At 43.5% G+C, this 23,564-nt stretch overlaps 55 non-coding genes across 55 annotated transcripts; all 55 read right to left on the reverse strand.

Moving 5' to 3' along the window:
* Positions 1–406: 406 nt before the first annotated feature.
* On the reverse strand, positions 407–478 carry trnaq-uug (transfer RNA glutamine (anticodon UUG)). Its single transcript has one exon. It is a non-coding gene; the product is annotated as a tRNA-Gln (tRNA).
* A 100-nt stretch (positions 479–578) lies between these two features.
* trnaf-gaa (transfer RNA phenylalanine (anticodon GAA)) lies at positions 579–651 on the reverse strand. Its single transcript has one exon. It is a non-coding gene; the product is annotated as a tRNA-Phe (tRNA).
* A 499-nt stretch (positions 652–1,150) lies between these two features.
* On the reverse strand, positions 1,151–1,222 carry trnaq-uug (transfer RNA glutamine (anticodon UUG)). The gene has a single exon. It is a non-coding gene; the product is annotated as a tRNA-Gln (tRNA).
* A 100-nt stretch (positions 1,223–1,322) lies between these two features.
* Positions 1,323–1,395, reverse strand: trnaf-gaa (transfer RNA phenylalanine (anticodon GAA)). Its single transcript has one exon. It is a non-coding gene; the product is annotated as a tRNA-Phe (tRNA).
* A 499-nt stretch (positions 1,396–1,894) lies between these two features.
* On the reverse strand, positions 1,895–1,966 carry trnaq-cug (transfer RNA glutamine (anticodon CUG)). The gene has a single exon. It is a non-coding gene; the product is annotated as a tRNA-Gln (tRNA).
* A 100-nt stretch (positions 1,967–2,066) lies between these two features.
* trnaf-gaa (transfer RNA phenylalanine (anticodon GAA)) lies at positions 2,067–2,139 on the reverse strand. Its single transcript has one exon. It is a non-coding gene; the product is annotated as a tRNA-Phe (tRNA).
* Positions 2,140–2,638: 499 nt separating this feature from the next.
* trnaq-uug (transfer RNA glutamine (anticodon UUG)) lies at positions 2,639–2,710 on the reverse strand. Its single transcript has one exon. It is a non-coding gene; the product is annotated as a tRNA-Gln (tRNA).
* Positions 2,711–2,810: 100 nt separating this feature from the next.
* On the reverse strand, positions 2,811–2,883 carry trnaf-gaa (transfer RNA phenylalanine (anticodon GAA)). The gene has a single exon. It is a non-coding gene; the product is annotated as a tRNA-Phe (tRNA).
* Positions 2,884–3,381: 498 nt separating this feature from the next.
* On the reverse strand, positions 3,382–3,453 carry trnaq-cug (transfer RNA glutamine (anticodon CUG)). The gene has a single exon. It is a non-coding gene; the product is annotated as a tRNA-Gln (tRNA).
* Positions 3,454–3,553: 100 nt separating this feature from the next.
* Positions 3,554–3,626, reverse strand: trnaf-gaa (transfer RNA phenylalanine (anticodon GAA)). The gene has a single exon. It is a non-coding gene; the product is annotated as a tRNA-Phe (tRNA).
* Positions 3,627–4,124: 498 nt separating this feature from the next.
* trnaq-cug (transfer RNA glutamine (anticodon CUG)) lies at positions 4,125–4,196 on the reverse strand. The gene has a single exon. It is a non-coding gene; the product is annotated as a tRNA-Gln (tRNA).
* Positions 4,197–4,868: 672 nt separating this feature from the next.
* trnaq-cug (transfer RNA glutamine (anticodon CUG)) lies at positions 4,869–4,940 on the reverse strand. Its single transcript has one exon. It is a non-coding gene; the product is annotated as a tRNA-Gln (tRNA).
* Positions 4,941–5,040: 100 nt separating this feature from the next.
* Positions 5,041–5,113, reverse strand: trnaf-gaa (transfer RNA phenylalanine (anticodon GAA)). Its single transcript has one exon. It is a non-coding gene; the product is annotated as a tRNA-Phe (tRNA).
* Positions 5,114–5,612: 499 nt separating this feature from the next.
* On the reverse strand, positions 5,613–5,684 carry trnaq-cug (transfer RNA glutamine (anticodon CUG)). The gene has a single exon. It is a non-coding gene; the product is annotated as a tRNA-Gln (tRNA).
* Positions 5,685–5,784: 100 nt separating this feature from the next.
* On the reverse strand, positions 5,785–5,857 carry trnaf-gaa (transfer RNA phenylalanine (anticodon GAA)). The gene has a single exon. It is a non-coding gene; the product is annotated as a tRNA-Phe (tRNA).
* A 499-nt stretch (positions 5,858–6,356) lies between these two features.
* Positions 6,357–6,428, reverse strand: trnaq-cug (transfer RNA glutamine (anticodon CUG)). The gene has a single exon. It is a non-coding gene; the product is annotated as a tRNA-Gln (tRNA).
* A 671-nt stretch (positions 6,429–7,099) lies between these two features.
* On the reverse strand, positions 7,100–7,171 carry trnaq-cug (transfer RNA glutamine (anticodon CUG)). Its single transcript has one exon. It is a non-coding gene; the product is annotated as a tRNA-Gln (tRNA).
* A 672-nt stretch (positions 7,172–7,843) lies between these two features.
* On the reverse strand, positions 7,844–7,915 carry trnaq-cug (transfer RNA glutamine (anticodon CUG)). The gene has a single exon. It is a non-coding gene; the product is annotated as a tRNA-Gln (tRNA).
* A 100-nt stretch (positions 7,916–8,015) lies between these two features.
* On the reverse strand, positions 8,016–8,088 carry trnaf-gaa (transfer RNA phenylalanine (anticodon GAA)). The gene has a single exon. It is a non-coding gene; the product is annotated as a tRNA-Phe (tRNA).
* A 499-nt stretch (positions 8,089–8,587) lies between these two features.
* trnaq-uug (transfer RNA glutamine (anticodon UUG)) lies at positions 8,588–8,659 on the reverse strand. Its single transcript has one exon. It is a non-coding gene; the product is annotated as a tRNA-Gln (tRNA).
* A 100-nt stretch (positions 8,660–8,759) lies between these two features.
* On the reverse strand, positions 8,760–8,832 carry trnaf-gaa (transfer RNA phenylalanine (anticodon GAA)). The gene has a single exon. It is a non-coding gene; the product is annotated as a tRNA-Phe (tRNA).
* A 498-nt stretch (positions 8,833–9,330) lies between these two features.
* On the reverse strand, positions 9,331–9,402 carry trnaq-cug (transfer RNA glutamine (anticodon CUG)). The gene has a single exon. It is a non-coding gene; the product is annotated as a tRNA-Gln (tRNA).
* Positions 9,403–10,074: 672 nt separating this feature from the next.
* trnaq-cug (transfer RNA glutamine (anticodon CUG)) lies at positions 10,075–10,146 on the reverse strand. The gene has a single exon. It is a non-coding gene; the product is annotated as a tRNA-Gln (tRNA).
* A 100-nt stretch (positions 10,147–10,246) lies between these two features.
* On the reverse strand, positions 10,247–10,319 carry trnaf-gaa (transfer RNA phenylalanine (anticodon GAA)). Its single transcript has one exon. It is a non-coding gene; the product is annotated as a tRNA-Phe (tRNA).
* A 499-nt stretch (positions 10,320–10,818) lies between these two features.
* Positions 10,819–10,890, reverse strand: trnaq-cug (transfer RNA glutamine (anticodon CUG)). The gene has a single exon. It is a non-coding gene; the product is annotated as a tRNA-Gln (tRNA).
* Positions 10,891–11,561: 671 nt separating this feature from the next.
* trnaq-cug (transfer RNA glutamine (anticodon CUG)) lies at positions 11,562–11,633 on the reverse strand. The gene has a single exon. It is a non-coding gene; the product is annotated as a tRNA-Gln (tRNA).
* Positions 11,634–11,733: 100 nt separating this feature from the next.
* trnaf-aaa (transfer RNA phenylalanine (anticodon AAA)) lies at positions 11,734–11,806 on the reverse strand. The gene has a single exon. It is a non-coding gene; the product is annotated as a tRNA-Phe (tRNA).
* Positions 11,807–12,304: 498 nt separating this feature from the next.
* Positions 12,305–12,376, reverse strand: trnaq-cug (transfer RNA glutamine (anticodon CUG)). The gene has a single exon. It is a non-coding gene; the product is annotated as a tRNA-Gln (tRNA).
* Positions 12,377–13,048: 672 nt separating this feature from the next.
* Positions 13,049–13,120, reverse strand: trnaq-cug (transfer RNA glutamine (anticodon CUG)). The gene has a single exon. It is a non-coding gene; the product is annotated as a tRNA-Gln (tRNA).
* A 100-nt stretch (positions 13,121–13,220) lies between these two features.
* Positions 13,221–13,293, reverse strand: trnaf-gaa (transfer RNA phenylalanine (anticodon GAA)). Its single transcript has one exon. It is a non-coding gene; the product is annotated as a tRNA-Phe (tRNA).
* A 499-nt stretch (positions 13,294–13,792) lies between these two features.
* trnaq-cug (transfer RNA glutamine (anticodon CUG)) lies at positions 13,793–13,864 on the reverse strand. The gene has a single exon. It is a non-coding gene; the product is annotated as a tRNA-Gln (tRNA).
* Positions 13,865–13,964: 100 nt separating this feature from the next.
* Positions 13,965–14,037, reverse strand: trnaf-gaa (transfer RNA phenylalanine (anticodon GAA)). The gene has a single exon. It is a non-coding gene; the product is annotated as a tRNA-Phe (tRNA).
* A 498-nt stretch (positions 14,038–14,535) lies between these two features.
* On the reverse strand, positions 14,536–14,607 carry trnaq-cug (transfer RNA glutamine (anticodon CUG)). The gene has a single exon. It is a non-coding gene; the product is annotated as a tRNA-Gln (tRNA).
* A 672-nt stretch (positions 14,608–15,279) lies between these two features.
* Positions 15,280–15,351, reverse strand: trnaq-uug (transfer RNA glutamine (anticodon UUG)). The gene has a single exon. It is a non-coding gene; the product is annotated as a tRNA-Gln (tRNA).
* A 100-nt stretch (positions 15,352–15,451) lies between these two features.
* trnaf-gaa (transfer RNA phenylalanine (anticodon GAA)) lies at positions 15,452–15,524 on the reverse strand. Its single transcript has one exon. It is a non-coding gene; the product is annotated as a tRNA-Phe (tRNA).
* A 498-nt stretch (positions 15,525–16,022) lies between these two features.
* trnaq-cug (transfer RNA glutamine (anticodon CUG)) lies at positions 16,023–16,094 on the reverse strand. Its single transcript has one exon. It is a non-coding gene; the product is annotated as a tRNA-Gln (tRNA).
* Positions 16,095–16,194: 100 nt separating this feature from the next.
* trnaf-gaa (transfer RNA phenylalanine (anticodon GAA)) lies at positions 16,195–16,267 on the reverse strand. The gene has a single exon. It is a non-coding gene; the product is annotated as a tRNA-Phe (tRNA).
* Positions 16,268–16,767: 500 nt separating this feature from the next.
* Positions 16,768–16,839, reverse strand: trnaq-cug (transfer RNA glutamine (anticodon CUG)). Its single transcript has one exon. It is a non-coding gene; the product is annotated as a tRNA-Gln (tRNA).
* A 100-nt stretch (positions 16,840–16,939) lies between these two features.
* Positions 16,940–17,012, reverse strand: trnaf-gaa (transfer RNA phenylalanine (anticodon GAA)). The gene has a single exon. It is a non-coding gene; the product is annotated as a tRNA-Phe (tRNA).
* Positions 17,013–17,510: 498 nt separating this feature from the next.
* Positions 17,511–17,582, reverse strand: trnaq-cug (transfer RNA glutamine (anticodon CUG)). The gene has a single exon. It is a non-coding gene; the product is annotated as a tRNA-Gln (tRNA).
* A 100-nt stretch (positions 17,583–17,682) lies between these two features.
* trnaf-gaa (transfer RNA phenylalanine (anticodon GAA)) lies at positions 17,683–17,755 on the reverse strand. The gene has a single exon. It is a non-coding gene; the product is annotated as a tRNA-Phe (tRNA).
* Positions 17,756–18,253: 498 nt separating this feature from the next.
* Positions 18,254–18,326, reverse strand: trnaq-cug (transfer RNA glutamine (anticodon CUG)). The gene has a single exon. It is a non-coding gene; the product is annotated as a tRNA-Gln (tRNA).
* A 671-nt stretch (positions 18,327–18,997) lies between these two features.
* On the reverse strand, positions 18,998–19,069 carry trnaq-cug (transfer RNA glutamine (anticodon CUG)). The gene has a single exon. It is a non-coding gene; the product is annotated as a tRNA-Gln (tRNA).
* Positions 19,070–19,169: 100 nt separating this feature from the next.
* trnaf-gaa (transfer RNA phenylalanine (anticodon GAA)) lies at positions 19,170–19,242 on the reverse strand. Its single transcript has one exon. It is a non-coding gene; the product is annotated as a tRNA-Phe (tRNA).
* Positions 19,243–19,740: 498 nt separating this feature from the next.
* Positions 19,741–19,812, reverse strand: trnaq-cug (transfer RNA glutamine (anticodon CUG)). The gene has a single exon. It is a non-coding gene; the product is annotated as a tRNA-Gln (tRNA).
* Positions 19,813–19,912: 100 nt separating this feature from the next.
* On the reverse strand, positions 19,913–19,985 carry trnaf-gaa (transfer RNA phenylalanine (anticodon GAA)). The gene has a single exon. It is a non-coding gene; the product is annotated as a tRNA-Phe (tRNA).
* A 499-nt stretch (positions 19,986–20,484) lies between these two features.
* Positions 20,485–20,556, reverse strand: trnaq-cug (transfer RNA glutamine (anticodon CUG)). Its single transcript has one exon. It is a non-coding gene; the product is annotated as a tRNA-Gln (tRNA).
* A 100-nt stretch (positions 20,557–20,656) lies between these two features.
* Positions 20,657–20,729, reverse strand: trnaf-gaa (transfer RNA phenylalanine (anticodon GAA)). The gene has a single exon. It is a non-coding gene; the product is annotated as a tRNA-Phe (tRNA).
* Positions 20,730–21,227: 498 nt separating this feature from the next.
* trnaq-cug (transfer RNA glutamine (anticodon CUG)) lies at positions 21,228–21,299 on the reverse strand. The gene has a single exon. It is a non-coding gene; the product is annotated as a tRNA-Gln (tRNA).
* A 100-nt stretch (positions 21,300–21,399) lies between these two features.
* trnaf-gaa (transfer RNA phenylalanine (anticodon GAA)) lies at positions 21,400–21,472 on the reverse strand. Its single transcript has one exon. It is a non-coding gene; the product is annotated as a tRNA-Phe (tRNA).
* A 498-nt stretch (positions 21,473–21,970) lies between these two features.
* trnaq-cug (transfer RNA glutamine (anticodon CUG)) lies at positions 21,971–22,042 on the reverse strand. Its single transcript has one exon. It is a non-coding gene; the product is annotated as a tRNA-Gln (tRNA).
* Positions 22,043–22,142: 100 nt separating this feature from the next.
* trnaf-gaa (transfer RNA phenylalanine (anticodon GAA)) lies at positions 22,143–22,215 on the reverse strand. Its single transcript has one exon. It is a non-coding gene; the product is annotated as a tRNA-Phe (tRNA).
* A 499-nt stretch (positions 22,216–22,714) lies between these two features.
* trnaq-cug (transfer RNA glutamine (anticodon CUG)) lies at positions 22,715–22,786 on the reverse strand. Its single transcript has one exon. It is a non-coding gene; the product is annotated as a tRNA-Gln (tRNA).
* A 100-nt stretch (positions 22,787–22,886) lies between these two features.
* On the reverse strand, positions 22,887–22,959 carry trnaf-gaa (transfer RNA phenylalanine (anticodon GAA)). The gene has a single exon. It is a non-coding gene; the product is annotated as a tRNA-Phe (tRNA).
* A 498-nt stretch (positions 22,960–23,457) lies between these two features.
* trnaq-cug (transfer RNA glutamine (anticodon CUG)) lies at positions 23,458–23,529 on the reverse strand. Its single transcript has one exon. It is a non-coding gene; the product is annotated as a tRNA-Gln (tRNA).
* Between the last annotated feature and the right edge of the window lie 35 nt (positions 23,530–23,564).

Genomic DNA, 23,564 nt, shown 5'->3' on the forward strand with positions numbered 1-23,564 from the left:
GTCTTTCTTGGGTGACAAGCTATGTGGAAGGCTATGCTTTGCCTTTGAAAAAGGATAACTTTCTCCCCGTCGGGAAATCTAACCCCGGGCTTCCGCGTGACAGGCGGAGATTCTGTCCACTATACTAACGAGGAGCACAGAACGATACTGTGTACTCCAAAAAAACGTGATTTACTAAACCACTTGTTAGGTTTCACCACTCTCTGCAAGAGTTTCGTCTTTGAAACAGAGCGTTTTCCCTACCACACAGTGACGGTACAGGATCTAGAGTTCTTTTACAAGGCTTCATTTGAGGCAGTGTTCATGAAAAACGATGGATGTATTTCACCACTCTACAGACTCTTTAGGTAGGCGATGTGTTATTTTGCCCTGTTTTCTCAAATTAATTGTATTTTGAAGGAAAACAAGGTTCCACCGAGATTTGAACTCGGATCACTGGATTCAAAGTCCAGAGTGCTAACCATTACACCATGGAACCCACGTCAAAAGCTTACCTTGAAGATTTCTTATAAACTTATCATGTCAAAAACTGATTAGAAACACATCGTCAACAAGCACAAAGAAGACCCTCAGTGTTCTGCCGAAACCCGGGATCGAACCAGGGACCTTTAGATCTTCAGTCTAACGCTCTCCCAACTGAGCTATTTCGGCAGCACAAAGAAGAAACCTCACGCTGCATCACCTGTCTGTCCATGTTCAGTTAAGCTAGCAAACTCCAACAAAAACCTTGCAACAACTTAATGTGTCTTTCTTGGGTAGAAAGCTATGTGGAAGGCTATGCTTTGCCTTTGAAAAAGGATAACTTTCTCCCCGTCGGGAAATCTAACCCCGGGCTTCCGTGTGACAGGCGGAGATTCTGTCCACTATACTAACGAGGAGCACAGAACGCTTCTGTGTACTCCAAAAAAACGTGATTTACTGAACCACTTGTTTGGCTTCACCACTCTCTGCAAGAGTTTCGTCTTTGAAACAGAGCATTTTCCCTACCACACAGTGACGGTACAGGATCTAGAGTTCTTTTACAAGGCTTCATTTGAGGCAGTGTTCATGAAAAACCATGGATGTATTTCAACACTCTACAGACTCTTTAGGTAGGCGATGTGTTATTTTGCCCTGTTTTCTCAAATTAATTGTATTTTGAAGGAAAACAAGGTTCCACCGAGATTTGAACTCGGATCACTGGATTCAAAGTCCAGAGTGCTAACCATTACACCATGGAACCCACGTCAAAAGCTTACCTTGAAGATTTCTTATAAACTTATCATGTCAAAAGCTGATTAGAAACACATCGTCAACAAGCACAAAGAAGACCCTCAGTGTTCTGCCGAAACCCGGGATCGAACCAGGGACCTTTAGATCTTCAGTCTAACGCTCTCCCAACTGAGCTATTTCGGCAGCACAAAGAAGAAACCTCACGCTGCATCACCTGTCTGTCCATGTTCAGTTAAGCTAGCAAGCTCCAACAAAATCCTTGCAACAACTTAATGTGTCTTTCTTGGGTAGAAAGCTATGTGGAAGGCTATGCTTTGCCTTTGAAAAAGAATAACTTTCTCCCCGTCGGGGAAACGAACCCCAGTCTTCCGCGTGACAGGCAGAGATACTGTCCACTATACTAACGAGGAGCACAGAACACTTCTGTGTACTCCAAAAAAACGTGATTTACTGAACCACTTGTTTGGCTTCACCACTCTCTGCAAGAGTTTCGTCTTTGAAACAGAGCATTTTCCCTACCACACAGTGACGGTACAGGATCTAGAGTTCTTTTACAAGGCTTCATTTGAGGCAGTGTTCATGAAAAACAATGGATGTATTTCACCACTCTACAGACTCTTTAGGTAGGTGATGTGTTATTTTGCCCTGTTTTCTCAAATTAATTGTATTTTGAAGGAAAACAAGGTTCCACCGAGATTTGAACTCGGATCGCTGGATTCAGAGTCCAGAGTGCTAACCATTACACCATGGAACCCACGTCAAAAGCTTACCTTGAAGATTTCTTATAAACTTATCATGTCAATAGCTGATTAGAAACACGACGTCAACAAGCACAAAGAACACCCTCAGTGTTCTGCCGAAACCCGGGATCGAACCAGGGACCTTTAGATCTTCAGTCTAACGCTCTCCCAACTGAGCTATTTCGGCAGCACACAGAGGAAACCTCACGCTGCATAACCTGTCTGTCCATGTTCAGTTAAGCTAGCAAACTCCAACAAAAACCTTGCAACAACTTAATGTGTCTTTCTTGGGTGACAAGCTATGTGGAAGGCTATGCTTTGCCTTTGAAAAAGGATAACTTTCTCCCCGTCGGGAAATCTAACCCCGGGCTTCCGCGTGACAGGCAGAGATTCTGTCCACTATACTAACGAGGAGCACAGAACGCTTCTGTGTACTCCAAAAAAACGTGATTTACTGAACCACTTGTTTGGCTTCACCACTCTCTGCAAGAGTTTCGTCTTTGAAACAGAGCATTTTCCCTACCACACAGTGACGGTACAGGATCTAGAGTTCTTTTACAAGGCTTCATTTGAGGCAGTGTTCATGAAAAACGATGGATGTATTTCACCACTCTACAGACTCTTTAGGTAGGCGATGTGTTATTTTGCCCTGTTTTCTCAAATTAATTGTATTTTGAAGGAAAACAAGGTTCCACCGAGATTTGAACTCGGATCACTGGATTCAAAGTCCAGAGTGCTAACCATTACACCATGGAACCCACGTCAAAAGCTTACCTTGAAGATTTCTTATAAACTTATCATGTCAAAAACTGATTAGAAACACATCGTCAACAAGCACAAAGAAGACCCTCAGTGTTCTGCCGAAACCCGGGATCGAACCAGGGACCTTTAGATCTTCAGTCTAACGCTCTCCCAACTGAGCTATTTCGGCAGCACAAAGAAGAAACCTCACGCTGCATCACCTGTCTGTCCATGTTCAGTTAAGCTAGCAAGCTCCAACAAAATCCTTGCTACAACTTAATGTGTCTTTCTTGGGTAGAAAGCTATGTGGAAGGCTATGCTTTGCCTTTGAAAAAGAAAAACTTTCTCCCCGTCGGGGAATCGAACCCCGGTCTTCCGCGTGACAGGCGGAGATACTGTCCACTATACTAACGAGGAGCACAGAACGATACTGTGTACTCCAAAAAACGTGATTTACTAAACCACTTGTTAGGTTTCACCACTCTCTGCAGTGGTTTCGTCTTTGAAACAGAGCATTTTCCTTACCACACAGTAACGGCACAGGATCTAGAGTTCTTTTACAAGGCTTCATTTGAGGCAGTGTTCATGAAAAACCATGGATGTATTTCAACACTCTACAGAATCTTTAGGTAGGCGATGTGTTATTTTGCCCTGTTTTCTCAAATTAATTGTATTTTGAAGGAAAACAAGGTTCCACCGAGATTTGAACTCGGATCACTGGATTCAGAGTCCAGAGTGCTAACCATTACACCATGGAACCCACATCGAAAGCTTACCTTGAAGATTTCTTATAAACTTATCATGTCAATAGCTGATTAGAAACACAACGTCAACAAGCACAAAGAACACCCTCAGTGTTCTGCCGAAACCCGGGATCGAACCAGGGACCTTTAGATCTTCAGTCTAACGCTCTCCCAACTGAGCTATTTCGGCAGCACACAGAGGAAACCTCACGCTGTATCACCTGTCTGTCCATGTTCAGTTAAGCTAGCAAACTCCAACAAAAACCTTGCAACAACTTAATGTGTCTTTCTTGGGTGACAAGCTATGTGGAAGGCTATGCTTTGCCTTTGAAAAAGAATAACTTTCTCCACGTCGGGGAATCGAACCCCGGTCTTCCGCGTGACAGGTGTAGATACTGTCCACTATACTAACGAGGAGCACAGAACGATACTGTGTACTCCAAAAAACGTGATTTACTAAACCACTTGTTAGGTTTCACCACTCTCTGCAGTGGTTTCGTCTTTGAAACAGAGCATTTTCCTTACCACACAGTGACGGCACAGGATCTAGAGTTCTTTTACAAGGCTTCATTTGAGGCAGTGTTCATGAAAAACGATGGATGTATTTCAACACTCTACAGAATCTTTAGGTAGGCGATGTGTTATTTTGCCCTGTTTTCTCAAATTAACTGTATTTTGAAGGAAAACAAGGTTCCACCGAGATTTGAACTCAGATCGCTGGATTCAGAGTCCAGAGTGCTAACCATTACACCATGGAACCCACGTCGAAAGCTTACCTTGAAGATTTCTTATAAACTTATCATGTCAATAGCTGATTAGAAGCACAACGTCAACAAGCACAAAGTACACCCTCAGTGTTCTGCCGAAACCCGGGATCGAACCAGGGACCTTTAGATCTTCAGTCTAACACTCTCCCAACTGAGCTATTTCGCCAGCACACAGAGGAAACCTCACGCTGCATCACCTGTCTGTCCATGTTCAGTTAAGCTAGCAAGCTCCAACAAAAACCTTGCAACAACTTAATGTGTCTTTCTTGGGTGACAAGCTATGTGGAAGGCTATGCTTTGCCTTTGAAAAAGGATAACTTTCTCCCCGTCGGGAAATCTAACCCCGGGCTTCCGCGTGAAAGTCGGAGATTCTGTCCACTATACTAACGAGGAGCACAGAACGCTTCTGTGTACTCCAAAAAAACGTGATTTACTGAACCACTTGTTTGGCTTCACCACTCTCTGCAAGAGTTTCGTCTTTGAAACAGAGCATTTTCCCTACCACACAGTGACGGTACAGGATCTAGAGTTCTTTTACAAGGCTTCATTTGAGGCAGTGTTCATGAAAAATGATGGATGTATTTCACCACTCTACAGACTCTTTAGGTAGGCGATGTGTTATTTTGCCCTGTTTTCTCAAATTAATTGTATTTTGAAGGAAAACAAGGTTCCACCGAGATTTGAACTCGGATCACTGGATTCAGAGTCCAGAGTGCTAACCATTACACCATGGAACCCACATTGAAAGCTTACCTTGAAGATTTCTTATAAACTTATCATGTCAAAAGCTGATTAGAAACACAACATCAACAAGCACAAAGAAGACCCTCAGTGTTCTGCCGAAACCCGGGATCGAACCAGGGACCTTTAGATCTTCAGTCTAACGCTCTCCCAACTGAGCTATTTCGGCAGCACACAGGGGAAACCTCACGCTGTATCACCTGTCTGTCCATGTTCAGTTAAGCTAGCAAACTCCAACAAAAACCTTGCAACAACTTAATGTGTCTTTCTTGGGTGACAAGCTATGTGGAAGGCTATGCTTTGCCTTTGAAAAAGGATAACTTTCTCCCCGTCGGGAAATCTAACCCCGGGCTTCCGCGTGACAGGCGGAGATTCTGTCCACTATACTAACGAGGAGCACAGAACACTTCTGTGTACTCCAAAAAAACGTGATTTACTGAACCACTTGTTTGGCTTCACCACTCTCTGCAAGAGTTTCGTCTTTGAAACAGAGCATTTTCCCTACCACACAGTGACGGTACTGGATCTAGAGTTCTTTTACAAGGCTTCATTTGAGGCAGTGTTCATGAAAAACAATGGATGTATTTCACCACTCTACAGACTCTTTAGGTAGGTGATGTGTTATTTTGCCCTGTTTTCTCAAATTAATTGTATTTTGAAGGAAAACAAGGTTCCACCGAGATTTGAACTCGGATCGCTGGATTCAGAGTCCAGAGTGCTAACCATTACACCATGGAACCCACGTCAAAAGCTTACCTTGAAGATTTCTTATAAACTTATCATGTCAAAAGCTGATTAGAAACACATCGTCAACAAGCACAAAGAAGACCCTCAGTGTTCTGCCGAAACCCGGGATCGAACCAGGGACCTTTAGATCTTCAGTCTAACGCTCTCCCAACTGAGCTATTTCGGCAGCACACAGAGGAAACCTCACGCTGCATCACCTGTCTGTCCATGTTCAGTTAAGCTAGCAAGCTCCAACAAAATCCTTGCAACAACTTAATGTGTCTTTCTTGGGTGGAAAGCTATGTGGAAGGCTATGCTTTGCCTTTGAAAAATAATAACTTTCTCCCCATCGGGGAATCGAACCCCCGGTCTTCCACGTGACAGGCGGAGATACTGTCCACTATACTAACGAGGAGCACAGAACGGTACTGTGTACTCCAAAAAACGTGATTTACTAAACCACTTGTTAGGTTTCACCACTCTCTGCAGTGGTTTCGTCTTTGAAACAGAGCATTTTCCTTACCACACAGTGACGGCACAGGATCTAGAGTTCTTTTACAAGGCTTCATTTGAGGCAGTGTTCATGAAAAACGATGGATGTATTTCAACACTCTACAGAATCTTTAGGTAGGCGATGTGTTATTTTGCCCTGTTTTCTCAAATTAATTGTATTTTGAAGGAAAACAAGGTTCCACCGAGATTTGAACTCGGATCACTGGATTCAGAGTCCAGAGTGCTAACCATTACACCATGGAACCCACGTCAAAAGCTTACCTTGAAGATTTCTTATAAACTTATCATGTCAAAAGCTGATTAGAAACACATCGTCAACAAGCACAAAGAAGACCCTCAGTGTTCTGCCAAAACCCGGGATCGAACCAGGGACCTTTAGATCTTCAGTCTAACGCTCTCCCAACTGAGCTATTTCTGCAGCACAAAGAAGAAACCTCACGCTGCATCACCTGTCTGTCCATGTTCAGTTAAGCTAGCAAGCTCCAACAAAATCCTTGCAACAACTTAATGTGTCTTTCTTGGGTAGAAAGCTATGTGGAAGGCTATGCTTTGCCTTTGAAAAAGAATAACTTTCTCCCAGTCGGGGACTCGAACCCCGGTCTTCCGCGTGACAAGCGGAGATACTGTCCACTATACTAACGAGGAGCACAGAACGATACTGTGTACTCCAAAAAACGTGATTTACTAAACCACTTGTTAGGTTTCACCACTCTCTGCAGTGGTTTCGTCTTTGAAACAGAGCATTTCCCTTACCACACAGTGACGGCACAGGATCTAGAGTTCTTTTACAAGGCTTCATTTGAGGCAGTGTTCATGAAAAACGATGGATGTATTTCAACACTCTACAGAATCTTTAGGTAGGCGATGTGTTATTTTGCCCTGTTTTCTCAAATTAACTGTATTTTGAAGGAAAACAAGGTTCCACCGAGATTTGAACTCAGATCGCTGGATTCAGAGTCCAGAGTGCTAACCATTACACCATGGAACCCACGTCGAAAGCTTACCTTGAAGATTTCTTATAAACTTATCATGTCAATAGCTGATTAGAAACACAACATCAACAAGCACAAAGAACACCCTCAGTGTTCTGCCGAAACCCGGGATCGAACCAGGGACCTTTCGATCTTCAGTCTAACACTCTCCCAACTGAGCTCTTTCGCCAGCACACAGAGGAAACCTCACGCTGCATCACCTGTCTGTCCATGTTCAGTTAAGCTAGCAAACTCCAACAAAAACCTTGCAACAACTTAATGTGTCTTTCTTGGGTGACAAGCTATGTGGAAGGCTATGCTTTGCCTTTGAAAAAGAATAACTTTCTCCCCGTCGGGGAAACGAACCCCGGTCTTCCGCGTGACAGGTGGAGATACTGTCCACTATACTAACGAGGAGCACAGAACACTTCTGTGTACTCCAAAAAAACGTGATTTACTGAACCACTTGTTTGGCTTCACCACTCTCTGCAAGAGTTTCGTCTTTGAAACAGAGCATTTTCCCTACCACACAGTGACGGTACAGGATCTAGAATTCTTTTACAAGGCTTCATTTGAGGCAGTGTTCATGAAAAACAATGGATGTATTTCACCACTCTACAGACTCTTTAGGTAGGTGATGTGTTATTTTGCCCTGTTTTCTCAAATTAATTGTATTTTGAAGGAAAACAAGGTTCCACCGAGATTTGAACTCGGATCGCTGGATTCAGAGTCCAGAGTGCTAACCATTACACCATGGAACCCACGTCAAAAGCTTACCTTGAAGATTTCTTATAAACTTATCATGTCAATAGCTGATTAGAAACACGACGTCAACAAGCACAAAGAACACCCTCAGTGTTCTGCCGAAACCCGGGATCGAACCAGGGACCTTTAGATCTTCAGTCTAACGCTCTCCCAACTGAGCTATTTCGGCAGCACACAGAGGAAACCTCACGCTGCATAACCTGTCTGTCCATGTTCAGTTAAGCTAGCAAACTCCAACAAAAACCTTGCAACAACTTAATGTGTCTTTCTTGGGTGACAAGCTATGTGGAAGGCTATGCTTTGCCTTTGAAAAAGGATAACTTTCTCCCCGTCGGGAAATCTAACCCTGGGCTTCCGCGTGACAGGCGGAGATTCTGTCCACTATACTAACGAGGAGCACAGAACACTTCTGTGTACTCCAAAAAAACGTGATTTACTGAACCACTTGTTTGGCTTCACCACTCTCTGCAAGAGTTTCGTCTTTGAAACAGAGCATTTTCCCTACCACACAGTGACGGTACAGGATCTAGAGTTCTTTTACAAGGCTTCATTTGAGGCAGTGTTCATGAAAAACGATGGATGTATTTCACCACTCTACAGACTCTTTAGGTAGGCGATGTGTTATTTTGCCCTGTTTTCTCAAATTAATTGTATTTTGAAGGAAAACAAGGTTCCACCGAGATTTGAACTCGGATCACTGGATTCAAAGTCCAGAGTGCTAACCATTACACCATGGAACCCACGTCAAAAGCTTACCTTGAAGATTTCTTATAAACTTATCATGTCAAAAGCTGATTAGAAACACATCGTCAACAAGCACAAAGAAGACCCTCAGTGTTCTGCCGAAACCCGGGATCGAACCAGGGACCTTTAGATCTTCAGTCTAACGCTCTCCCAACTGAGCTATTTCGGCAGCACAAAGAAGAAACCTCACGCTGCATCACCTGTCTGTCCATGTTCAGTTAAGCTAGCAAGCTCCAACAAAATCCTTGCAACAACTTAATGTGTCTTTCTTGGGTAGAAAGCTATGTGGAAGGCTATGCTTTGCCTTTGAAAAAGAAAAACTTTCTCCCCGTCGGGGAATCGAACCCCGGTCTTCCGCGTGACAGGCGGAGATACTGTCCACTATACTAACGAGGAGCACAGAAGGATACTGTGTACTCCAAAAAACGTGATTTACTAAACCACTTGTTAGGTTTCACCACTCTCTGCAGTGGTTTCTTCTTTGAAACAGAGCATTTTCCTTACCACACAGTAACGGCACAGGATCTAGAGTTCTTTTACAAGGCTTCATTTGAGGCAGTGTTCATGAAAAACCATGGATGTATTTCAACACTCTACAGAATCTTTAGGTAGGCGATGTGTTATTTTGCCCTGTTTTCTCAAATTAATTGTATTTTGAAGGAAAACAAGGTTCCACCGAGATATGAACTCGGATCACTGGATTCAGAGTCCAGAGTGCTAACCATTACACCATGGAACCCACATCGAAAGCTTACCTTGAAGATTTCTTATAAACTTATCATGTCAATAGCTGATTAGAAACACAACGTCAACAAGCACAAAGAACACCCTCAGTGTTCTGCCGAAACCCGGGATCGAACCAGGGACCTTTAGATCTTCAGTCTAACACTCTCCCAACTGAGCTATTTCGCCAGCACACAGAGGAAACCTCACGCTGCATCACCTGTCTGTCCATGTTCAGTTAAGCTAGCAAGCTCCAACAAAAACCTTGCAACAACTTAATGTGTCTTTCTTGGGTGACAAGCTATGTGGAAGGCTATGCTTTGCCTTTGAAAAAGGATAACTTTCTCCCCGCCGGGAAATCTAACCCCGGGCTTCCGCGTGAAAGGCGGAGATTCTGTCCACTATACTAACGAGGAGCACAGAACGCTTCTGTGTACTCCAAAAAAACGTGATTTACTGAACCACTTGTTTGGCTTCACCACTCTCTGCAAGAGTTTCGTCTTTGAAACAGAGCATTTTCCCTACCACACAGTGACGGTACAGGATCTAGAGTTCTTTTACAAGGCTTCATTTGAGGCAGTGTTCATGAAAAACGATGGATGTATTTCACCACTCTACAGACTCTTTAGGTAGGCGATGTGTTATTTTGCCCTGTTTTCTCAAATTAATTGTATTTTGAAGGAAAACAAGGTTCCACCGAGATTTGAACTCGGATCACTGGATTCAGAGTCCAGAGTGCTAACCATTACACCATGGAACCCACGTCAAAAGCTTACCTTGAAGATTTCTTATAAACTTATCATGTCAAAAGCTGATTAGAAACACATCGTCAACAAGCACAAAGAAGACCCTCAGTGTTCTGCCGAAACCCGGGATCGAACCAGGGACCTTTAGATCTTCAGTCTAACGCTCTCCCAACTGAGCTATTTCGGCAGCACACAGAGGAAACCTCACGCTGCATCACCTGTCTGTCCATGTTCAGTTAAGCTAGCAAGCTCCAACAAAATCCTTGCAACAACTTAACGTGTCTTTCTTGGGTGGAAAGCTATGTGGAAGGCTATGCTTTGCCTTTGAAAAATAATAACTTTCTCCCCATTGGGGAATCGAACCCCCGGTCTTCCACGTGACAGGCGGAGATACTGTCCACTATACTAACGAGGAGCACAGAACGATACTGTGTACTCCAAAAAACGTGATTTACTAAACCACTTGTTAGGTTTCACCACTCTCTGCAAGAGTTTCGTCTTTGAAACAGAGCATTTTCCCTACCACACAGTGACGGTACAGGATCTAGAGTTCTTTTACAAGGCTTCATTTGAGGCAGTGTTCATGAAAAACAATGGATGTATTTCACCACTCTACAGACTCTTTAGGTAGGTGATGTGTGATTTTGCCCTGTTTTCTCAAATTAACTGTATTTTCAAGGAAAACAAGGTTCCACCGAGATTTGAACTCAGATCGCTGGATTCAGAGTTCAGAGTGCTAACCATTACACCATGGAACCCACGTCGAAAGCTTACCTTGAAGATTTCTTATAAACTTATCATGTCAATAGCTGATTAGAAACACAACGTCAACAAGCACAAAGAACACCCTCAGTGTTCTGCCGAAACCCGGGATCGAACCAGGGACCTTTAGATTTTCAGTCTAACACTCTCCCAACTGAGCTATTTCGCCAGCACACAGAGGAAACCTCACGCTGCATCACCTGTCTGTCCATGTTCAGTTAAGCTAGCAAGCTCCAACAAAATCCTTGCAACAACTTAATGTGTCTTTCTTGGGTAGAAAGCTATGTGGAAGGCTATGCTTTGCCTTTGAAAAAGAATAACTTTCTCCCCGTCGGGGAAACGAACCCCGGTCTTCCGCGTGACAGGCGGAGATACTGTCCACTATACTAACGAGAAGCACAGAACGATACTGTGTACTCCAAAAAACGTGATTTACTGAACCACTTGTTTGGCTTCACCACTCTCTGCAAGAGTTTCGTCTTTGAAACAGAGCATTTTCCCTACCACACAGTGACGGTACAGGATCCAGAGTTCTTTTACAAGGCTTCATTTGAGGCAGTGTTCATGAAAAACAATGGATGTATTTCACCACTCTACAGACTCTTTAGGTGGTTGATGTGTTATTTTGCCCTGTTTTCTCAAATTAACTGTATTTTGAAGGAAAACAAGGTTCCACCGAGATTTGAACTCGGATCGCTGGATTCAGAGTCCAGAGTGCTAACCATTACACCATGGAACCCACGTCAAAAGCTTACCTTGAAGATTTCTTATAAACTTATCATGTCAAAAGCTGGTTAGAAACACAACGTCAACAAGCACAAAGAAGACCCTCAGTGTTCTGCCGAAACCCGGGATCGAACCAGGGACCTTTAGATCTTTAGTCTAACGCTCTCCCAACTGAGCTATTTCGGCAGCACAAAGAAGAAACCTCACGCTGCATCACCTGTCTGTCCATGTTCAGTTAAGCTAGCAAGCTCCAACAAAATCCTTGCAACAACTTAATGTGTCTTTCTTGGGTAGAAAGCTATGTGGAAGGCTATGCTTTGCCTTTGAAAAAGAATAACTTTCTCCCAGTCGGGGAATCGAACCCCGGTCTTCCGCGTGACAAGCGGAGATACTGTCCACTATACTAACGAGGAGCACAGAACGATACTGTGTACTCCAAAAAACGTGATTTACTAAACCACTTGTTAGGTTTCACCACTCTCTGCAGTGGTTTCGTCTTTGAAACAGAGCATTTCCCTTACCACACAGTGACGGCACAGGATCTAGAGTTCTTTTACAAGGCTTCATTTGAGGCAGTGTTCATGAAAAACGATGGATGTATTTCAACACTCTACAGAATCTTTAGGTAGGCGATGTGTTATTTTGCCCTGTTTTCTCAAATTAACTGTATTTTGAAGGAAAACAAGGTTCTACCGAGATTTGAACTCAGATCGCTGGATTCAGAGTCCAGAGTGCTAACCATTACACCATGGAACCCACGTCGAAAGCTTACCTTGAAGATTTCTTATAAACTTATCATGTCAATAGCTGATTAGAAACACAACATCAACAAGCACAAAGAACACCCTCAGTGTTCTGCCGAAACCCGGGATCGAACCAGGGACCTTTCGATCTTCAGTCTAACACTCTCCCAACTGAGCTATTTCGCCAGCACACAGAGGAAACCTCACGCTGCATCACCTGTCTGTCCATGTTCAGTTAAGCTAGCAAACTCCAACAAAAACCTTGCAACAACTTAATGTGTCTTTCTTGGGTGACAAGCTATGTGGAAGGCTATGCTTTGCCTTTGAAAAAGAATAACTTTCTCCCCGTCGGGGAAACGAACCCCGGTCTTCCGCGTGACAGGTGGAGATACTGTCCACTATACTAACGAGGAGCACAGAACACTTCTGTGTACTCCAAAAAAACGTGATTTACTGAACCACTTGTTTGGCTTCACCACTCTCTGCAAGAGTTTCGTCTTTGAAACAGAGCATTTTCCCTACCACACAGTGACGGTACAGGATCTAGAGTTCTTTTACAAGGCTTCATTTGAGGCAGTGTTCATGAAAAACAATGGATGTATTTCACCACTCTACAGACTCTTTAGGTAGGTGATGTGTTATTTTGCCCTGTTTTCTCAAATTAATTGTATTTTGAAGGAAAACAAGGTTCCACCGAGATTTGAACTCGGATCGCTGGATTCAGAGTCCAGAGTGCTAACCATTACACCATGGAACCCACGTCAAAAGCTTACCTTGAAGATTTCTTATAAACTTATCATGTCAATAGCTGATTAGAAACACGACGTCAACAAGCACAAAGAACACCCTCAGTGTTCTGCCGAAACCCGGGATCGAACCAGGGACCTTTAGATCTTCAGTCTAACGCTCTCCCAACTGAGCTATTTCGGCAGCACACAGAGGAAACCTCACGCTGCATAACCTGTCTGTCCATGTTCAGTTAAGCTAGCAAACTCCAACAAAAACCTTGCAACAACTTAATGTGTCTTTCTTGGGTGACAAGCTATGTGGAAGGCTATGCTTTGCCTTTGAAAAAGGATAACTTTCTCCCCGTCGGGAAATCTAACCCCGGGCTTCCGCGTGACAGGCGGAGATTCTGTCCACTATACTAACGAGGAGCACAGAACGCTTCTGTGTACTCCAAAAAAACGTGATTTACTGAACCACTTGTTTGGCTTCACCACTCTCTGCAAGAGTTTCGTCTTTGAAACAGAGCATTTTCCCTACCACACAGTGACGGTACAGGATCTAGAGTTCTTTTACAAGGCTTCATTTGAGGCAGTGTTCATGAAAAACGATGGATGTATTTCACCACTCTACAGACTCTTTAGGTAGGTGATGTGTTATTTTGCCCTGTTTTCTCAAATTAATTGTATTTTGAAGGAAAACAAGGTTCCACCGAGATTTGAACTCGGATCGCTGGATTCAGAGTCCAGAGTGCTAACCATTACACCATGGAACCCACGTCAAAAGCTTACCTTGAAGATTTCTTATAAACTTATCATGTCAAAAGCTGATTAGAAACACATCGTCAACAAGCACAAGGAAGACCCTCAGCGTTCTGCCGAAACCCGGGATCGAACCAGGGACCTTTAGATCTTCAGTCTAACGCTCTCCCAACTGAGCTATTTCGGCAGCACACAGAGGAAACCTCACGCTGCATCACCTGTCTGTCCATGTTCAGTTAAGCTAGCAAGCTCCAACAAAATCCTTGCAACAACTTAATGTGTCTTTCTTGGGTGGAAAGCTATGTGGAAGGCTATGCTTTGCCTTTGAAAAATAATAACTTTCTCCCCATCGGGGAATCGAACCCCGGTCTTCCGCGTGACAAGCGGAGATACTGTCCACTATACTAACGAGGAGCACAGAACGATACTGTGTACTCCAAAAAACGTGATTTACTAAACCACTTGTTAGGTTTCACCACTCTCTGCAGTGGTTTCGTCTTTGAAACAGAGCATTTCCCTTACCACACAGTGACGGCACAGGATCTAGAGTTCTTTTACAAGGCTTCATTTGAGGCAGTGTTCATGAAAAACGATGGATGTATTTCAACACTCTACAGAATCTTTAGGTAGGCGATGTGTTATTTTGCCCTGTTTTCTCAAATTAACTGTATTTTGAAGGAAAACAAGGTTCCACCGAGATTTGAACTCAGATCGCTGGATTCAGAGTTCAGAGTGCTAACCATTACACCATGGAACCCACGTCGAAAGCTTACCTTGAAGATTTCTTATAAACTTATCATGTCAATAGCTGATTAGAAACACAACGTCAACAAGCACAAAGAACACCCTCAGTGTTCTGCCGAAACCCGGGATCGAACCAGGGACCTTTAGATCTTCAGTCTAACACTCTCCCAACTGAGCTATTTCGCCAGCACACAGAGGAATCCTCACGCTGCATCACCTGTCTGTCCATGTTCAGTTAAGCTAGCAAACTCCAACAAAAACCTTGCAACAACTTAATGTGTCTTTCTTGGGTGACAAGCTATGTGGAAGGCTATGCTTTGCCTTTGAAAAAGGATAACTTTCTCCCCGTCGGGAAATCTAACCCCGGGCTTCCGCGTGACAGGCGGAGATTCTGTCCACTATACTAACGAGGAGCACAGAACGCTTCTGTGTACTCCAAAAAAACGTGATTTACTGAACCACTTGTTTGGCTTCACCACTCTCTGCAAGAGTTTCGTCTTTGAAACAGAGCATTTTCCCTACCACACAGTGACGGTACAGGATCTAGAGTTCTTTTACAAGGCTTCATTTGAGGCAGTGTTCATGAAAAACGATGGATGTATTTCACCACTCTACAGACTCTTTAGGTAGGCGATGTGTTATTTTGCCCTGTTTTCTCAAATTAATTGTATTTTGAAGGAAAACAAGGTTCCACCGAGATTTGAACTCGGATCACTGGATTCAAAGTCCAGAGTGCTAACCATTACACCATGGAACCCACGTCAAAAGCTTACCTTGAAGATTTCTTATAAACTTATCATGTCAAAAGCTGATTAGAAACACATCGTCAACAAGCACAAAGAAGACCCTCAGTGTTCTGCCGAAACCCGGGATCGAACCAGGGACCTTTAGATCTTCAGTCTAACGCTCTCCCAACTGAGCTATTTCGGCAGCACAAAGAAGAAACCTCACGCTGCATCACCTGTCTGTCCATGTTCAGTTAAGCTAGCAAGCTCCAACAAAATCCTTGCAACAACTTAATGTGTCTTTCTTGGGTAGAAAGCTATGTGGAAGGCTATGCTTTGCCTTTGAAAAAGAATTACTTTCTCCCCGTCGGGGAATCGAACCCCGGTCTTCCGCGTGACAGGCGGAGATACTGTCCACTATACTAACGAGGAGCACAGAACGATACTGTGTACTCCAAAAAACGTGATTTACTAAACCACTTGTTAGGTTTCACCACTTTCTGCAAGAGTTTCGTCTTTGAAACAGAGCATTTTCCCTACCACACAGTGACGGTACAGGATCTAGAGTTCTTTTACAAGGCTTCATTTGAGGCAGTGTTCATGAAAAACAATGGATGTATTTCACCACTCTACAGACTCTTTAGGTAGGCGATGTGTTATTTTGCCCTGTTTTCTCAAATTAATTGTATTTTGAAGGAAAATAAGGTTCCACCGAGATTTGAACTCGGATCGCTGGATTCAGAGTCCAGAGTGCTAACCATTACACCATGGAACCCACATCAAAAGCTTACCTTGAAGATTTCTTATAAACTTATCATGTCAAAAGCTGATTAGAAACACAACATCAACAAGCACAAAGAAGACCCTCAGTGTTCTGCCGAAACCCGGGATCGAACCAGGGACCTTTAGATCTTCAGTCTAACGCTCTCCCAACTGAGCTATTTCGGCAGCACACAGAGGAAATCTCACGCTGCATCACCTGTCTGTCCATGTTCAATTAAGCTAGCAAGCTCCAACAAAATCCTTGCAACAACTTAATGTGTCTTTCTTGGGTGGAAAGCTATGTGGAAGGCTATGCTTTGCCTTTGAAAAAGAATAACTTTTTGTCCACGTCGGGGAATCGAACCCCGGTCTTCCGCGTGACAGGTGGAGATACTGTCCACTATACTAACGAGGAGCACAGAACGATACTGTGTACTCCAAAAAACGTGATTTACTAAACCACTTGTTAGGTTTCACCACTCTCTGCAGTGGTTTCGTCTTTGAAACAGAGCATTTTCCTTACCACACAGTGACGGCACAGGATCTAGAGTTCTTTTACAAGGCTTCATTTGAGGCAGTCTTCATGAAAAACGATGGATGTATTTCAACACTCTACAGAATCTTTAGGTAGGCGATGTGTTATTTTGCCCTGTTTTCTCAAATTAACTGTATTTTGAAGGAAAACAAGGTTCCACCGAGATTTGAACTCAGATCGCTGGATTCAGAGTCCAGAGTGCTAACCATTACACCATGGAACCCACATCGAAAGCTTACCTTGAAGATTTCTTATAAACTTATCATGTCAAAAGCTGATTAGAAACACAACATCAACAAGCACAAAGAAGACCCTCAGTGTTCTGCCGAAACCCGGGATCGAACCAGGGACCTTTAGATCTTCAGTCTAACGCTCTCCCAACTGAGCTATTTCGGCAGCACACAGAGGAAACCTCACACTGCATAACCTGTCTGTCCATGTTCAGTTAAGCTAGCAAGCTCCAACAAAATCCTTGCAACAACTTAATGTGTCTTTCTTGGGTAGAAAGCTATGTGGAAGGCTATGCTTTGCCTTTGAAAAATAATAACTTTCTCCCCGTCGGGGAATCGAACCCCGGTCTTCCGCGTGACAGGCGGAGATACTGTCCACTATACTAACGAGGAGCACAGAACGATACTGTGTACTCCAAAAAACGTGTTTTACTAAACCACTTGTTAGGTTTCACCACTCTCTGCAAGAGTTTCGTCTTTGAAACAGAGCATTTTCCCTACCACACAGTGACGGTACAGGATCTAGAGTTCTTTTACAAGGCTTCATTTGAGGCAGTGTTCATGAAAAACAATGGATGTATTTCACCACTCTACAGACTCTTTAGGTAGGCGATGTGTTATTTTGCCCTGTTTTCTCAAATTAATTGTATTTTGAAGGAAAACAAGGTTCCACCGAGATTTGAACTCGGATCGCTGGATTCAGAGTCCAGAGTGCTAACCATTACACCATGGAACCCACGTCAAAAGCTTACCTTGAAGATTTCTTATAAACTTATCATCTCAAAAGCTGATTAGAAACACAACATCAACAAGCACAAAGAAGACCCTCAGTGTTCTGCCGAAACCAGGGATCGAACCAGGGACCTTTAGATCTTCAGTCTAATGCTCTCCCAACTGAGCTATTTCGGCAGCACACAGAGGAAACCTCACGCTGCATCACCTGTCTGTCCATGTTCAATTAAGCTAGCAAGCTCCAACAAAATCCTTGCAACAACTTAATGTGTCTTTCTTGGGTGGAAAGCTATGTGGAAGGCTATGCTTTGCCTTTGAAAAATAATAACTTTCTCCCCGTCGGGGAATCGAACCCCGGTCTTCCGCGTGACAGGCGGAGATACTGTCCACTATACTAACGAGGAGCACAGAACGATGCTGTGTACTCCAAGAAACGTGATTTACTAAACCACTTGTTAGGTTTCACCACTCTCTGCAGTGGTTTCGTCTTTGAAACAGAGCATTTTCCTTACCACACAGTGACGGCACAGGATCTAGAGTTCTTTTACAAGGCTTCATTTGAGGCAGTGTTCATGAAAAACGATGGATGTATTTCAACACTCTACAGAATCTTTAGGTAGGCGATGTGTTATTTTGCCCTGTTTTCTCAAATTAACTGTATTTTGAAGGAAAACAAGGGTCCACCGAGATTTGAACTCAGATCACTGGATTCAGAGTCCAGAGTGCTAACCATTACACCATGGAACCCACATCGAAAGCTTACCTTGAAGATTTCTTATAAACTTATCATGTCAATAGCTGATTAGAAACACAACGTCAACAAGCACAAAGAACACCCTCAGTGTTCTGCCGAAACCCGGGATCGAACCAGGGACCTTTAGATCTTCAGTCTAACACTCTCCCAACTGAGCTATTTCTCCAGCACACTGTGGAAACCTCACGCTGCATCACCTGTCTGTCCATGTTCAGTTAAGCTAGCAAACTCCAACAAAAACCTTGCAACAACTTAATGTGTCTTTCTTGGGTGACAAGCTATGTGGAAGGCTATGCTTTGCCTTTGAAAAAGGATAACTTTCTCCCCGTCGGGAAATCTAACCCCGGGCTTCCGCGTGACAGGCGGAGATTCTGTCCACTATACTAACGAGGAGCACAGAACGCTTCTGTGTACTCCAAAAAAACGTGATTTACTGAACCACTTGTTTGGCTTCACCACTCTCTGCAAGAGTTTCGTCTTTGAAACAGAGCATTTTCCCTACCACACAGTGACGGTACAGGATCTAGAGTTCTTTTACAAGGCTTCATTTGAGGCAGTGTTCATGAAAAACAATGGATGTATTTCACCACTCTACAGACTCTTTAGGTAGGTGATGTGTTATTTTGCCCTGTTTTCTCAAATTAATTGTATTTTGAAGGAAAACAAGGTTCCACCGAGATTTGAACTCGGATCGCTGGATTCAGAGTCCAGAGTGCTAACCATTACACCATGGAACCCACGTCAAAAGCTTACCTTGAAGATTTCTTATAAACTTATCATGTCAAAAGCTGATTAGAAACACAACATCAACAAGCACAAAGAAGACCCTCAGTGTTCTGCCGAAACCCGGGATCGAACCAGGGACCTTTAGATCTTCAGTCTAACGCTCTCCCAACTGAGCTATTTCGGCAGCACACAGAGGAAACCTCACGCTGCATCACCTGTCTGTCCATGTTCAGTTAAGCTAGCAAGCTCCAACAAAATCCTTGCAACAACTTAATGTGTCTTTCTTGGGTGGAAAGCTATGTGGAAGGCTATGCTTTGCCTTTGAAAAATAATAACTTTCTCCCCGTCGGGGAATCGAACCCCGGTCTTCCGCGTGACAGGCGGAGATACTGTCCACTATACTAACGAGGAGCACAGAACGATACTGTGTACTCCAAAAAACGTGATTTACTAAACCACTTGTTAGGTTTCACCACTCTCTGCAAGAGTTTCGTCTTTGAAACAGAGCATTTTCCCTACCACACAGTGACGGTACAGGATCTAGAGTTCTTTTACAAGGCTTCATTTGAGGCAGTGTTCATGAAAAACAATGGATGTATTTCACCACTCTACAGACTCTTTAGGTAGGCGATGTGTTATTTTGCCCTGTTTTCTCAAATTAATTGTATTTTGAAGGAAAACAAGGTTCCACCGAGATTTGAACTCGGATCGCTGGATTCAGAGTCCAGAGTGCTAACCATTACACCATGGAACCCATGTCAAAAGCTTACCTTGAAGATTTCTTATAAACTTATCATGTCAAAAGCTGATTAGAAACACAACATCAACAAGCACAAAGAAGACTCTCAGTGTTCTGCCGAAACCCGGGATCGAACCAGGGACCTTTAGATCTTCAGTCTAACGCTCTCCCAACTGAGCTATTTCGGCAGCACAAAGAAGAAACCTCACGCTGCATCTCCTGTCTGTCCATGTTCAGTTAAGCTAGCAAGCTCCAACAAAATCCTTGCAACAACTTAATGTGTCTTTCTTGGGTGACAAGCTATGTGGAAGGCTATGCTTTGCCTTTGAAAAAGGATAACTTTCTCCCCGTCGGGAAATCTAACCCCGGGCTTCCGCGTGACAGGCGGAGATTCTGTCCACTATACTAACGAGGAGCACAGAACACTTCTGTGTACTCCAAAAAAACGTGATTTACTGAACCACTTGTTTGGCTTCACCACTCTCTGCAAGAGTTTCGTCTTTGAAACAGAGCATTTTCCCTACCACACAGTGACGGTACAGGATCTAGAGTTCTTTTACAAGGCTTCATTTGAGGCAGTGTTCATGAAAAACAATGGATGTATTTCACCACTCTACAGACTCTTTAGGTAGGTGATGTGTTATTTTGCCCTGTTTTCTCAAATTAATTGTATTTTGAAGGAAAACAAGGTTCCACCGAGATTTGAACTCGGATCGCTGGATTCAGAGTCCAGAGTGCTAACCATTACACCATGGAACCCACGTCAAAAGCTTACCTTGAAGATTTCTTATAAACTTATCATGTCAAAAGCTGATTAGAAACACATCGTCAACAAGCACAAAGAAGACCCTCAGCGTTCTGCCGAAACCCGGGATCGAACCAGGGACCTTTAGATCTTCAGTCTAACGCTCTCCCAACTGAGCTATTTCGGCAGCACACAGAGGAAACCTCACGCTGCATCACCTGTCTGTCCATGTTCAGTTAAGCTAGCAAGCTCCAACAAAATCCTTGCAACAACTTAATGTGTCTTTCTTGGGTGGAAAGCTATGTGGAAGGCTATGCTTTGCCTTTGAAAAATAATAACTTTCTCCCCATCGGGGAATCGAACCCCGGTCTTCCGCGTGACAAGCGGAGATACTGTCCACTATACTAACGAGGAGCACAGAACGATACTGTGTACTCCAAAAAACGTGATTTACTAAACCACTTGTTAGGTTTCACCACTCTCTGCAGTGGTTTCGTCTTTGAAACAGAGCATTTCCCTTACCACACAGTGACGGCACAGGATCTAGAGTTCTTTTACAAGGCTTCATTTGAGGCAGTGTTCATGAAAAACGATGGATGTATTTCAACACTCTACAGAATCTTTAGGTAGGCGATGTGTTATTTTGCCCTGTTTTCTCAAATTAACTGTATTTTGAAGGAAAACAAGGTTCCACCGAGATTTGAACTCAGATCGCTGGATTCAGAGTTCAGAGTGCTAACCATTACACCATGGAACCCACGTCGAAAGCTTACCTTGAAGATTTCTTATAAACTTATCATGTCAAAAGCTGATTAGAAACACAACATCAACAAGCACAAAGAAGACCCTCAGTGTTCTGCCGAAACCCGGGATCGAACCAGGGACCTTTAGATCTTCAGTCTAACGCTCTCCCAACTGAGCTATTTCGGCAGCACACAGAGGAAACCTCACGCTGCATCACCTGTCTGTCCATGTTCAGTTAAGCTAGCAAGCTCCAACAAAATCCTTGCAACAACTTAATGTGTCTTTCTTGGGTGGAAAGCTATGTGGAAGGCTATGCTTTGCCTTTGAAAAATAATAACTTTCTCCCCGTCGGGGAATCGAACCCCGGTCTTCCGCGTGACAGGCGGAGATACTGTCCACTATACTAACGAGGAGCACAGAACGATACTGTGTACTCCAAAAAACGTGATTTACTAAACCACTTGTTATGTTTCACCACTCTCTGCAAGAGTTTCGTCTTTGAAACAGAGCATTTTCCCTACCACACAGTGACGGTACAGGATCTAGAGTTCTTTTACAAGGCTTCATTTGAGGCAGTGTTCATGAAAAACAATGGATGTATTTCACCACTCTACAGACTCTTTAGGTAGGCGATGTGTTATTTTGCCCTGTTTTCTCAAATTAATTGTATTTTGAAGGAAAACAAGGTTCCACCGAGATTTGAACTCGGATCGCTGGATTCAGAGTCCAGAGTGCTAACCATTACACCATGGAACCCATGTCAAAAGCTTACCTTGAAGATTTCTTATAAACTTATCATGTCAAAAGCTGATTAGAAACACAACATCAACAAGCACAAAGAAGACTCTCAGTGTTCTGCCGAAACCCGGGATCGAACCAGGGACCTTTAGATCTTCAGTCTAACGCTCTCCCAACTGAGCTATTTCGGCAGCACAAAGAAGAAACCTCACGCTGCATCTCCTGTCTGTCCATGTTCAGTTAAGCTAGCAAGCTCCAACAAAATCCTTGCAACAACTTAATGTGTCTTTCTTGGGTGACAAGCTATGTGGAAGGCTATGCTTTGCCTTTGAAAAAGGATAACTTTCTCCCCGTCGGGAAATCTAACCCCGGGCTTCCGCGTGACAGGCGGAGATTCTGTCCACTATACTAACGAGGAGCACAGAACACTTCTGTGTACTCCAAAAAAACGTGATTTACTGAACCACTTGTTTGGCTTCACCACTCTCTGCAAGAGTTTCGTCTTTGAAACAGAGCATTTTCCCTACCACACAGTGACGGTACAGGATCTAGAGTTCTTTTACAAGGCTTCATTTGAGGCAGTGTTCATGAAAAACAATGGATGTATTTCACCACTCTACAGACTCTTTAGGTAGGTGATGTGTTATTTTGCCCTGTTTTCTCAAATTAATTGTATTTTGAAGGAAAACAAGGTTCCACCGAGATTTGAACTCGGATCGCTGGATTCAGAGTCCAGAGTGCTAACCATTACACCATGGAACCCACGTCAAAAGCTTACCTTGAAGATTTCTTATAAACTTATCATGTCAAAAGCTGATTAGAAACACATCGTCAACAAGCACAAAGAAGACCCTCAGCGTTCTGCCGAAACCCGGGATCGAACCAGGGACCTTTAGATCTTCAGTCTAACGCTCTCCCAACTGAGCTATTTCGGCAGCACACAGAGGAAACCTCACGCTGCATCACCTGTCTGTCCATGTTCAGTTAAGCTAGCAAGCTCCAACAAAATCCTTGCAACAACTTAATGTGTCTTTCTTGGGTGGAAAGCTATGTGGAAGGCTATGCTTTGCCTTTGAAAAATAATAACTTTCTCCCCATCGGGGAATCGAACCCCGGTCTTCCGCGTGACAAGCGGAGATACTGTCCACTATACTAACGAGGAGCACAGAACGATACTGTGTACTCCAAAAAACGTGATTTACTAAACCACTTGTTAGGTTTCACCACTCTCTGCAGTGGTTTCGTCTTTGAAACAGAGCATTTCCCTTACCACACAGTGACGGCACAGGATCTAGAGTTCTTTTACAAGGCTTCATTTGAGGCAGTGTTCATGAAAAACGATGGATGTATTTCAACACTCTACAGAATCTTTAGGTAGGCGATGTGTTATTTTGCCCTGTTTTCTCAAATTAACTGTATTTTGAAGGAAAACAAGGTTCCACCGAGATTTGAACTCAGATCGCTGGATTCAGAGTTCAGAGTGCTAACCATTACACCATGGAACCCACGTCGAAAGCTTACCTTGAAGATTTCTTATAAA

Source organism: Astyanax mexicanus, chromosome 8 (assembly GCF_023375975.1).
Source record: "Astyanax mexicanus isolate ESR-SI-001 chromosome 8, AstMex3_surface, whole genome shotgun sequence".
Taxonomy (NCBI): domain Eukaryota; kingdom Metazoa; phylum Chordata; class Actinopteri; order Characiformes; family Acestrorhamphidae; genus Astyanax; species Astyanax mexicanus.